This window comes from Choristoneura fumiferana, chromosome 11, assembly GCF_025370935.1.
Source record: "Choristoneura fumiferana chromosome 11, NRCan_CFum_1, whole genome shotgun sequence".
In the NCBI taxonomy this organism is placed as follows: Eukaryota; Metazoa; Arthropoda; class Insecta; order Lepidoptera; family Tortricidae; genus Choristoneura; species Choristoneura fumiferana.
In genome coordinates this window covers 16,014,298-16,025,814 of record NC_133482.1, presented here as the reverse complement: position 1 = coordinate 16,025,814, position 11,517 = coordinate 16,014,298, and the positions used below count along the sequence as shown (strand labels likewise).

General features: G+C 35.9%; 1 long non-coding RNA gene across 1 annotated transcript; it reads left to right on the top strand.

Annotated features, from left to right (window-relative positions):
- Positions 1–5,571: 5,571 nt before the first annotated feature.
- Positions 5,572–11,402, top strand: LOC141432394 (uncharacterized). Its single transcript, XR_012451831.1, has 4 exons — positions 5,572–6,053; positions 6,820–6,887; positions 7,017–7,125; positions 8,666–11,402. It is a non-coding gene; the product is annotated as an uncharacterized lncRNA (long non-coding RNA).
- Positions 11,403–11,517: the final 115 nt, after the last annotated feature.

Genomic DNA, 11,517 nt, shown 5'->3' with positions numbered 1-11,517 from the left:
TCACTATAAAAATAACACAAAACAATTTAAAAATACGATAGAAATAAACAAGTGTCCCAGAGAGAACCTCTCGAGTCCGTGTCGAAGAAAAGAATCCCCCCTCCTTTCGCGCGCTTCTATTTATACCCCAATTCCGGCGACAATGGCGACAATGGCGACAATGGCGATAGTAGAAACAGGCCGCGGCCATTGCGTCGGGCAGGAAAGGCTCTGCCGCGCTATTTCCACGTTCGTACTGGATAGTTTAATGTTGCCAATAATCTCGTTCGCATATTTATGGGTAGATTAGCTTTATTTGTTCATAATTTACCTTTATTTAATAAAATTAATAAATTAGTTTAGCCTCTCCTAATAAACCTATGTTCACATAAGGCGAAACATTACGGACCATAGGCCGTATTGTTACAATTGCCCCCAAATTCTATGAAAGCGGACATGTATCTAGCTGGAGTAGAATTTGTAAACCCAATAAAACATCAGCCCACAATAACTTATTGACATTTTCCCCTTCTATGATTGCCTCTCCTCACTTCTTCCAGGCAAGATCTTTGAGTGGTGTGTATTTAGACCAATCGTAAAAGTGATACTACTCAAGGAGCGAATGATCAAGTCCGCACATGCCAGAAATGACGCTGAAGGGGTTTCACGAGTGACTCTTGCCTCAAAAGGAAAAGTGAGTTGTGCTAGGCTCACCCCGATCCTAGTGATACACACAAAAGTATTTGACCCAGTCTTGCTCTGCCTTTGTCGACCGAAATCAGTACCAATGTGTCCCTTCTAAAGACAATGCCAAACGTCGGCGGCCAAATCCATTGCTTTCAGAACCAATCCCAGCAGTGCAACCTAATCCTCTCTCCTCAATCGCACCACTCCTAGCTTGGTGTATGTTGCAACAATAACGTAACGTTATATTGTATATAATTCGTCTTAAAATCAACCAAGAATAAAATTACTAAGGCACAAAAACTAGATTTTAGTTGCAAGAAATAACGCTGAAAGGGTTTCACGAGGAACTATTGTTTCAGCGAGGGTAAATGATTCCTCCGGTCCCATACACGAGAGCTAGTGACCCGATCTTGCTCTGCCTTTAACGATCAAAGCCCTTCGCAAACGTGTCCCTCCATAAAACAAAGCTCAACGTCGGCGTCTAAAACCATTGCTTTAAAGGCTATTTCAAAGCAACCATCTCCAGTCCCTGAACCTCATTCACCTTACTCCCAGTTCCCCGCTTATTGTTATAACAAAGTAGTGTCATTATCTATCACTTCGGATTATATCCGATAAAAATGATTTTGTTAAAAAAAAACAATACAAATTTGTTAGGTTCCATCTTCTATGCACCAAGCCTTTTGCAAGAGTACAAGTGCCCTCTCATTCAACTTAATTTTAGTGTCGTCCCGTAATCATAAAATTCATAATAATGCTGAGGGTTTCATTCTCAATCATAGTAGAGATTATACAATATCACGCATCGTCATTGCTACGTGTAGGGTTCTAGTATCATGTTGTGTTGAATGTGAAAACTTCATGGGCGGCAATTTAACTGCATTTTGCCAATTTTTTTTTTTTTTTTTTTTTGGCTTACTCCTAACTTCTACACCCATGGGCTTTGTTTGTTGAGTGTAATGGTTCCGGTTCAAATGTCAATAAGTCAAATAAAATTCCAACATCAGAGCCCCACATATACTGGATACCTTATTTCTTCCACTCGTCTTATTTTGAATCCCCTCAGAAACATTCTTCCTCTCGCGCTCTTTCGCACCTTTACTAAACCCTCTACCCCTGTTCTCAATCACATATAATACTCTCATGGGCCCCCCCTTTTAACACGCCACTCTGACATAGGAATAATATTTTTATACATTTATAAAAATTTTCCGAATTATTTCCAGAAACAAGTCAAATAATAGAAATGTCCTCCAGCAAAACACATGTCCCATATTTTTTTCTAGACTCAAGAATAACTTCTTGAAATAACATACTATTATTCCATCTACATTTTATTTTGTAATTCTTAATTAATTTTACTGTTGCTCCGAAGAAAACTAAGTTATAAAACCCATTGCACCAAAATAACTACCACCAAGCATCAAATGCTCTGCCACACCCCCTACGAACTCCCATCATCCAGACAATTTTAAAGTGACTATACCAACTGCACCCAATTTTATTAACCATAACAACACTACTCGAGCACGCAAGACAAACAGAAACATCTGTGCCCACTCTACCTTGACCAACTATCTGAATAATGCATCATCTAAATTACTTACTTACTACTATTTACATACATACCTATAAACATTTTTTGAGTTAATTTATGAATAAGTTTTATAAAATTTAAATTATTTATATAAAATAATTGTGAAATTTGAAATGTTATTATGAAATGCTTATGTAATAACTAGTATAATAGTTAACTTAAGTATGCAATGCATGCACTTGTGATTATGTTCTATGATTCAAAATGGAAACAAGGAGGCTATAATAATAATACATATGAACACAGCCTTAATTCACTCTTACCTGACTTACTTAAATTAGGCCGAAAACGCTAGTTAAACAGTAATAAGGTATAGTCTAATAATTTGCGACAGCTAGGTAGAATTAACACCAAACCTGATAACACCGCTTTGATGACAAAAAAGTTTCTTCGGGATGGCAACAAGAATATACAACAACTTCCCGCAGTAATATTAAAAGGAGGGAATGTAAAACAGTTAAAAAAAAAAAAAAAACTATCTACAATTTTTAGTTGCGAAGGTTTTTTATAATGTTGATGAATATGTTAGAGACACAGTAACCTAGTTTGCTACTTTTGGCTCAGCAATAAGAAAGGAAGCAATTACTTGCATTTGAGGGAGTACGTCACGTAGCGGATAGGAGTCGATAAATTCGCTCCTCACTTCAGAAGTCGCCGTGGCCGAACGGCACCGACCGGCGGCACAAACCTCAGCAGCGCTTGACTCCCGAGTTCGAATCTCAGCACAAAAATCTAATTTTTTGTTTTTTTTTTTTTTTTTTTTTCTCTATTTGTCTTGTTTATGGGGAGCTAGGACACCGCTCCTTACTCTCAGGAGATGAGGATATTTTCGTATGAGTTTTGTTTTTGTTTTTCACAAGTGCAGTGATGTACACGCATCAGCTCTAAGAGCTGCTAGTGTATTATTTCAATAATAATAATAATAATATAGTATTATGAGAGTCCTGGAGTGGAGACCCCGTGCTAACACCTGCGGTAGAGGACAACCACCAAAAGATGGACAGACAATATCCTGCAACAAGCTAGCGTAAACTAGATGCGAGTGGCAATGAATAGGCAAGACTGGAAAAGTAGAGAGGAGGCCTATGACCGAAGACGGGCGCTATAAGGGCTGTTATAGATAGAGATAGATAGATAGTATTATGAGGTAGATATGTATTTTGATATTTATGAATTGTTAAGTGTCCATAAGAAGTATGCTGCATGTGAAACTGTGACTATCTGTATGCCTTATGGCACAACATAGTGTTACTGAAAATAACCTGTCATTTATATCCACCTGATTTCACCTCTGATTGAAAAATAAATGAACTTGTAATTTGTATTTTGAACTTAAAGAATGCAAATTACCTAATATTTTTTATTATTTTTTTTTTTTTTATTTTTATGTACCTAGTATTTTCTTTTCCTATCAATGTTTGTTCATTTAAATATTAAATGTTTAACTCAACTTGGTAATGCCGTGCCCCCAGATACTTAAACTACCAAACCATACCTAAGTTCAAAATACACACAAAAATAGGCTCTTCGACCAGAATGTAATCGCATAAACCTATAAATTCATAACCTATTCCATATAACAATACAATACACATCAAGCAGCACAGGAAACAGGATTACCTGCATTACTTATAGTTGCCAAACATAAGTAAAATTTAATTGTATAGAGGATGTTTCCTTATATTATTAATAAAATCACTCACTAAATCTACCTGTTCCAGTAGGCTACTATGTACAGTAACAATGTACAACTGATCCATTCAACGATTTGGAAACGTCTTGGATATTGGACTACCCTGCTGCCAGGTTATCAGTATAAATAAATCAATTAGAACATCTTGCAATGAAATTTCATACTCACCCTATCTAAATTTTCTACCTAAGTTCCCAGCTCATTTTCCTATGTAGATCTGCCAGATCATTTACATGACACTGCACCATGAGACTACAACGTCTACAACTCATACTTTACCCGCCGTATCAGGTATTAGTCCTATTTTTGCTAGAGAGATAAAGTTTGTTTTCACACATACGTATTGGCCGGGCAAAAAGAACAACAGCACTGCACAACCTACAGGAAGCCATTTTACTCACTTAGCAAAACCTGCGCTATTATTTTCATGTCATTTCATGTTTTTGCAACATAAAAATTACGTATTTTAACGATGTTTTCAGTTTTCTTCTGACAGCTACGTACGTACCTACTGACTGATCTTTGCGTTCGGATAAATGAACACTACTATCCTATCATAAAATTTTCAAAACACATGTGATCACGGCCATATTTTTAATTCTACTTTACACGCTAAATAATTTACTTACACTAAACATTGATTTCTAAAACTAACGGTACTAAAATTGTTATTTAGTTCCGATTTTCCTAAACTCGTTCGTGAATCAACCGGTCGTGTTCAAGATTGTGTTTCATTATTCTAGTTTCCGAACTGGTAGGTTGCGGTGTGACAGCTGACATCAATGACTTTTGACACCGTCAATTTTGACAACTTAATACTACTAAGAGGCTACTACAAAACTCGCAAATCGAATCTCGCATCGCACCGTCTCTCTCACTCGCGCATCAATCATCACAAGCGTCAGCGGGACGGCAACATACGAAGCTCGAGTTTTGCACTTCATGGTATAGGGCCTAATTATCTATTCTGCGCTGGTGTTATCATAGATTACAATAAATTAAATATTTATTAAATATTTTCTCGCTTTTGTATTCATAAACGAAGTCACTATTCAATTACAATCGCGATTCGGACCACCTCCTACCTACCGTAATGAACGTTTAAATTATTATTAATAGATAGAACACATTGCAACGTATATATTTTACAATTGCTCGCACCTGTATGTTTGTTAGAAAGAGACAAAATGACACTTTAGACAACACTAATGCACTAACCTGACAAGCTCTTTACCGAAATATTAAAACTCATTTACGTCTACGCTTCATCTTTGTTTAATGTCGTTAATCATGCACTTTCGTCCTTTTACTTTATTTGATATTTTATATTACAACTGTTCTTGTCTATAGATCTATCGCCATCATCACTTTCAAATCAATGCTGCCAACTCAATATTAAAAATTATTAAAGGTGGTCATACATTATCTAAATCTATCTTAATAGTAAAACTTATATAATATGAATAACTATATAACTAACTTAACCTAAGCTAAATAGTCAATAAATAACTTATAATACAATAGTACTACTTAAAAACCTTTAACCATAATCATAGTTGCGATAATGAATGGGCGTCTTTCAAACGAGTAAAAATTATTGTTTTCAGCACTCGCGTTGTAACCTGTGGGTGTAGTTATTGTACGACCTGGACAATGCTCGACCGATTTTGTACGACCTGATAATTCAATCACATGTCACTTGGAACACGGGTCGAGCTTTATCATCCTGTACCGATAATGTTCAAGGTGCTATTGGACAACCTGATTTTGTACGACCTAACATTGTACGATGTGATATATCTAATCCAAAACGAGTTCGTATTATCAGGTCGTACAGTGATGGCTGAGCAGTATAGGGTCGAGCATTACTGGTCCCCTAACCTGTCACTGTCAATTCAATTCGATAACCAATAAATAACCTAAAGAAATCCCGCGGACTATTCTTTTATCTGTGTTAATCTTGGAAGTATCATGAAAATAATACTATCCCTATCCTACCGAAAGGGCGATATGAAGACTCGCCAAACGATCACAACAAACGACCAAGTCCACCTCGCCAAAAGTACCCACAACATCTCACAAAAAGGGAACTTGAATGTAAGTAGGTACCCTTGTTTATTTTTAGTATAGATGTTAAATTTTTAACCGTGACTTTGATGAAATAAGTTTTCGTTTTGTAAATAATTCAGCCACGATAATGAGACCTAATTATCCTGCACACTAAATAACATGATAATCAGTTATTAACCTGTTTTGACGGAAAATGATTGTAATTGTACTACTAATGAATCTTATTAACAAAGTTAATAATCAAGCAATGGACCTAACTTAACCATTTATTTCCTGATAATATCTATAGTCCACAACCAAATCAATTCAAATCATTTATCTATTCTCCTTCTGTTATTGGTTTAATGATTTTATCAAGAAGGCACAAGTTCAATAAGGTAAAATTTAAGGTAAAGTTTGCTAGCATACCTAATTTTTGTCAATCTGATGCTCTAGTAAGATCACTTGCAATCATTTTAGTTAGTAGATAGGGCTTTTTCTAATCATTATATTTAATTGAAATGTAGATATGTTTGTTTGCAATGTGGCTATTACTTGAAATAATTCTCAATTAATGAAACTAACCTGCTGTCATAACATTTTAAAGTGAATGAAATTGATCTTTGACCGAGAATAAATTTACTTTCACCGAACTTAGACCCAGAATAAAATATATCTATATTTAATTTTATTCTTAAATGTAGTTACACTACTTAGACTAACTGCTTACACACTACTTAGTCTATAAGGAGTCTAACAACTAGAACCAGATTTTGATGCTTAGATTTTGATTTTGGTTTTTACTTTGTTTCAGCGCTGAGTATTTATTTTTAGTCACAGTCCTGAGAGCTAAGGAGAACATTCATTAGAATGGTAGTAAAGGTATGCTATAAATGGTTTTCTAATTATCTTCATTATGTTCCAGAAATCTTTCATACTATGTACTCTTAAAATTTATTAATGTTCTTCACATTATGAATTTATTTATAACCATACTAAAATATATTTCAGGTGACCTGGGCCCGGGGAAAACTCTTGCTTTTTGTCCGTGGTTTACACACTAGCAAGGGCTATGCTGAATTGCTGATGTACCGAACACTGCTGAGCATCATTTATTAAGGTACAGTAACTTAACTACCTATACTACCTCTATTTTTTTATACCACGTCGGTGGCAAACAGGCATGCGGCCCGCCTGATGTTAAGCAATTACCACCGCCTAGGAACGCTTGCAACACCCGAAGTATCACTCGCGCGTTGCCGACCCTGCATAACATTACCTACCTTATCTATAAATTATTCTATACAAATGGGAAGTCAATGCAGATTCATATCACTTAATTAATTTTTTTTTTCTTTCTTTTTTTTCTTTTCTCTAGAAAACCCATCTTTCCTACCAGTCCAGCCCTAGTTAACTTACTATTACTCTATTATCTCTGTTACTCAGAATACTTTTTGCTCTATTCCCAATTCATCATCATCATCATCATCACATCAGGCACAGGGCAGCCACGGGTGAACGTACACTAATCCCCCACATAACCCAGTGGCCTTGGTTGGTGTCAGCTATTCTCAATGAACTATTTAGTTAACCAAACCAACATTGCTCCTACTACCATGACAATCTAAAGGAAAACCGATCTTATCTTAATTGTTATTTTCCACATCATGACATGATTGGTATTTTATTATCTTTTTTTCCTTGATGATTTCAATATAAATTCTTATACTTTACTGACATTTATGTAAATTATAATGTAATTTTATATTGAATGAATAAATAAAGTAAACTACTTCAATGTGTTAGAATGAATGCAGAAACAACGCAGCATCAATACAAATCGTGATGCGGTTTAATGATGCAATAAATGATTAATTGTATTTTTTTCTTATATTAATTAATAAATAATAAATAAATGATGTTAGAGTCTCTGTAGATATCATCTCTTTATTTCAAGCATTAATTTTATTCCTTTGTGCCCCCACTGTCTGCAACCATCTAATAAGCTAAGCTAATTTCAGGTTTTCTAGTTTCTATTACAATCTGACAGTATTCCTACATCTCTTTAACGATGGGCCTGGTTGTACTTGCCTTTTCTAATTTTTCATTTGTTATTACCCTCCTAACTTCAGGTAAACTCTAGTTCTCACTATTCAACTTCATGATCTCTGTAATGTTAAAATACCAGAAACAGGACCTATCACGCCAAACACACGAGCAACATTTATCTCGACGTTTCGACCACTAATAATATATTGATATAAAGTGCTTATATGCTACCATAATGTAATGATATAATGTGGAAAAATAGGCGCGCGCACCCAGACGTGGAGTTGCGGAAAACAGCCCGCTACTACCTATAACTATACTCAATGTGCTTGGAACTTCCTAGGCTTGCTATGTTCATGGGGTCGAACCGTTTTTACTTGACTTTACACAACTCAGTCACTAACGTATTTTACTCATATCAAACTATACTATTACTATACTACTTAATTCACTATTAAATTACTTAATCACTTAAGATACTACATTTTTAATGTAATCAACTTATTTTTCTTCACCCTTTATCTAATTAATCACAACATCACTAACTTCGATCTTTTATTCACTCACTGTTACTAATAGTCGCTAAAATGAACATTTTTTTTTTTTCCCAGGGCAACGTGTACAAGAATGCCGCACCGATAAGAAAAGTCTACAAGCTGCTTTAGAACAATACAACTACCTATTATGAGCTCCTATTTCCCACTTATACTTTTCCTTTTTCACGTCAACAAAATTGTTGCTATAACCAATTGTCACATGACAAAAGATTATAACAACATTCGACCTAAACAAGGCAAAATCAACTTAATATCATATCTTAAAGCAATGTAACATAATTTAATTTAACTAATAATTGATTTAGCAGAGAAATGATTATTTGAGGACCCAGTGAAGCAAAAATGGAAAGATAAAAACTTAGCAAAGCATAATAAATAAAGTAAATGGTAATAATTACTAAAATATACATATTATCCTGGTTTCTACGGCACCAAAATTGTAACGAATCCTACCTTAAACTCGATTTAAGCTCTTAACCTAAAGCTTACTCCTATGCCTACAAACCGAATTTATTTATTATTACCTTATTATGGGTTCTCAACCTACGAATAATTAGACCTAGTTGAAGTTGATTTACCTTGATTAAGTCATAAAATTGGCCAAGTGATCGCTAGCGGTCTAGTATAAGGAACCTACGTTGTGTCCTAGAAAGTAACCCTTTAGTACGTTTAGTATAATGGGAAAAGAGCTCACTTATTATATAATATAACTAAATAATAAAGAGAAGATAAAAGAAGAACAATGAAAAATGTAGTTAGTTGTTTAAAGTAGTCTGTCAATAGTCTATGATATGTTCGTGTGGAAGAAGGTATTTTATTTCGCAGCTAAAGTTCAGAGGCCCACTCCCCGCCTCTGAAAGTGGCCTTCGTCCCGTACTGGACACGCCTCCTCTGCGTTAGCCCAGAAGGAGCATACTACCTCTTCCTTGTTAGGAAATAAAACATATCTTTATGTTATAAGAGAGGACATTTCAAAGGGAAGTCAATTATAGCCTGAGGCTGTTCCTGGATCAAACCCGTGATCACAATACTCCTGTAGTAACAAACCCAACTTCAGCAGAATGTAGAGATAAGTTATAGTGCTTTATTATATTGATTAATGAGTAGTTTCCGGATCACCTGGTACCGGCTAACCACTGACTTGCTCTGCCTTAGTCTTAATCAATATGACTTACATTGTAAGTTTACAGAAGAAAAATAGAGCCTTATTACTTATTGAAATAGTTGATATTAATAGCCACTACAGGTTCATACAATCCAAGGTCCATTGCCAGGAACGACCACAGTCTTCAAAGGAGATTCTACTTTCAGCAAATAAATATTATTCCATTGTGAGTTGTTGAATTATTTTGTCTCACTTGTATTTGAGGCTACTAGCGTTTGTAACTTAGGACATTGAATGAAAAGTGAAACGCCGAAACCCTTCATTCGTCGGACGTCAAGGTCAGTCATTTAGTTGTCTATATTTATGTAAGTATGTCGCCATGAGTATGGCTAGGTTCTGAATGTAGCAGGCAAGCTTTAAAGCAGCCTTAGGCAAATTGGTAAGTAGCTGTATAGTTAATGGAAAGAAAACACAATTAACACACACAAGTAAAGTCAAATCAAATAAAATAGAGCAAATACAACATCCACCTTACCAAGTGGAAGTAAACACAATTGACACACACAGATAAATATCAAATCAAATAGATAGAGCAAATTCAACCTCCACCTTACCAAGTGGAAGTAAACACAATTCAAGCCTACCATATCCTAGTCCTACTTCTAAACTAACCAACTAATCTACACGATACAGCAAACTAGAAGCCCGGGCTCCACATTTAGATTACTCGCGGAGTCTCTCTCAAGGTGCAGTGAGAGAGCCTATTCTAAATTACCCCTAAGTCGAGTGGGTGGCTCTGTTTCCTACGCCTATCACCCGTGTGCTCACCAGTATCTGTCGTGTTAGGATTGGGATAGACAAATACCGATGCCGAAGAATAAGTGTGTGAATAGATAAATAAATAGATAAGGAGGACAAGATCTTGGTTGATTTAGGACACCGGTATGGCATCTCAAACCCTCCAAAACCCAGGGAGAAAATTAGGCCTGTCTCTTCCGGTATAATACAAGACCCCGCCCTTACTCCATAGGCGTACACTGACACTGAAGAACGTTCCCAGGGAAAGTCAGCCTGTCCGTTACCACCGCTAGGTGACCTGGCTCCCATTCCCTAAGAATCGGCTTTTACTGAGCCGAAACTCGATAAGTCCTCCACTATTCCAGAAATATTTTAAAATCACAACTGATTGTGATCCCCAAACCCCATAATGAATTAATACGCAATTCCCAGCAATGGATACCCTAATACCAAAAGCCTTCGGTACCAAGATACACAAAGCAGGGAAATCACACACCAATTCACTATATAATTAACACAAAACAATTTAAAAAGACGATAGAATTAATACCAAGTATGCCAGAGAGAACCTCTCGAGTCCGTGTCGAAAAAAAGAATCCCCCCTCCTTTCGCGCGCTTCTATTTATACCCCAATTCCGGCGACAATGGCGACAATGGCGACAATGGCGACCGATAGTAGAAACAGGCCGCGGCCATTGCGTCGGGCAGGAAAGGCTCTGCCGCGCTATTTCCACGTTCGTACTGGATAGTTTAATGTTGCCAATAATCTCGTTCGCGTATTCATGGGTAGATTAGCAATTATCTAGCTTTATTTGTCCATAATTTACCTTTATTTAATAAAATTAATAAATTAGTTTAGCCTCTCCTAATAAACCTATGTTCACATAAGGCGAAACATTACGGACCAATAATACGGCCTCGATAAAATACAAAATTGCATTGTAACAATATGGGTTTTCAAAAGAAAGCTAATAATTAGCCCATTTTACATAATATGAGATAT